Source organism: Brassica oleracea, unplaced genomic scaffold (genome assembly GCF_000695525.1).
Source record: "Brassica oleracea var. oleracea cultivar TO1000 unplaced genomic scaffold, BOL UnpScaffold01334, whole genome shotgun sequence".
Lineage (NCBI taxonomy): Eukaryota > Viridiplantae > Streptophyta > Magnoliopsida > Brassicales > Brassicaceae > Brassica > Brassica oleracea.
In genome coordinates, this window is record NW_013617875.1 from 8,455 (window position 1) to 10,448 (window position 1,994).

Here is a 1,994-nt window from a genome sequence, read left to right on the forward strand (position 1 = left end):
CCAATGCATACAGTCGATGCTTCCAATCATCCCTGGAAATCCACGTTCTTCTCCAATATGTAGTAGTCTTTCCAGATCCTCCGGTGTGGGACGTCGTAGGTATTCACCGCCAAACAAGGTGATTATTCCAGCTGTAAAATTGTGTAAACATTTTCGAGCCGTTGTTTCAGCAAGACGGATATATTCGTCTACTGTATCAGCCGCACCACCGTATGCCAATTGTCGAATTGCTGCAGTACATTTTTGTAGAGGTGAAAGACTTGACCGTCCGGTTGCATCTTCTGATGGTCGGAAATACAGTATTTCTGTGGAGAGATGATGCACGATACGGAGGAACAATTCTTTGTTCATCCGAAACCGTCGCCGAAAAAATTTGGTAGAGTATGTTGGATTCTCGCTAAAATAATCATTCCAAAGCTGGATGTGGCCTTCTTCTCGGTTTCTCTCTATAAAAATACGCTTTTTCCGCTCTTTTGGTTCTGGTATAGGATCAGAGTTGTTTAAAAAATCTTCAATGGGGTTATCAAAATCATCATCATCATCATCTTTGTGGTAATGATAATGGGATGAAGATGCCATTTTCAATATATCGAGAAGTGGGATGTGATTGTTTAGGAAATAAGGGAGAAGATTTTTTTTGTGAAATGGGTAAGGAAATAAGAGAGAAGTGGGATGTGATTGTTTATGTATTTGTCATCACAAGAGCAAGCTCATATTCCCTAAGAGAGAAGTGGGAGCTGTGGCCACTGACTGCTGTGTTCCCTAAACCATAATCCTCTGAATCAGACGGCTGCGTGTAGTGTTGGGGTCAAAAACGGTTACGACGAAGTTAACGTCCAAATCACCGAAGAAGAAAAACGTAGGAAAATTCTTCAACAAATATATTTTCGAAATAGATTCTTCTTTACGAAAAACCTTTGTGAAAGAAACGCGAATCATCGGACAAGAGCTCGAGAGGTATCGTTACGCAGCGACCAAACACGTGCTCCGCTTCGAGCCAAAGCTCAGTCGCTACATAGCGGCCAAACGCCCATCCCGTTTAGGTACTCTTATTCCCTTTTGTCCATTTTTGGAAACCATTTTTTCTTCTTAATTCAATGGACCTTGTAGCACTCGCTCGGTCGCTACGTAGCGACCGAACTCAAGCCGAAGCTCGGACGCTCGGTCGCTACGTAGCGACCGAGCTCGAACCATTCTCACGTTCCCTGCATTTTCAGTCCATGCATTCTCGTCTACCCTTCGATGCTATCTCCCGAATACCGTAGCGAACCCATCTCACGTTCCCCGCCATTTCTAAGTTATCAGTCAAACTTTACCGTAAAAACCGCAGAAAGTTCATTCTTTATCGAAAAAAGTCGTAATAAACACTTCGAGTCGAAAGACGGCCCAAAGGGACCTAAGACACGACTCGAGGCCGAACTTGCGATTTCTTAACCAACAGCCCGTAAACTGCATGTCGGTTTACGCTTGATCCGCAAGGGAAGATAAATGTCAAGTTTCCGCGGATAAATACGAAATTTTGAAGATAATTACGAAGATCGGAAAAAATGGAATATCTCCATTTTTATGCTATGACGGCTTAAGGGCAGAAGAGGAAAGGCGTAAACCGACCTTGGAGCCAGTATATAAGGGGTCCTAGGCGAGAGGCATGGGGAGAGACTTTTTCAGAGCAAACTTAGCACTTAGAGCAATTAGGCATATTTCCGTTTTTGTTATTCGAGCTGCGACGCAACTAGGTTATTGCTGTCTTAGGGTTTTAGAACTAGAAATCTTGCCGACAGCTCTCGTAGCCCAGACTCTTACCTTGTTGTAACGCTCAAACGAAAATTCGGAATAAGATTTACTTTGCTCTCTTTTCGATTTCTTATACTTTATCGTTGTCATTGTTGTGTTCTGATTGCTTGGCGTGTGGTATTAACAGATATCTGGGACCTCTGGGAAATTAAGTTTTTCCTAGTTTCCTTATTTAAACAGAAATCGACAGTGCGAATTTC

General features: G+C 42.8%; 1 pseudogene; it reads left to right on the forward strand.

Annotated features, from left to right (window-relative positions):
* The window catches only part of LOC106321233, a 10,784-nt pseudogene that overhangs the window by 7,830 nt on the left and 960 nt on the right, over positions 1 to 1,994 (forward strand).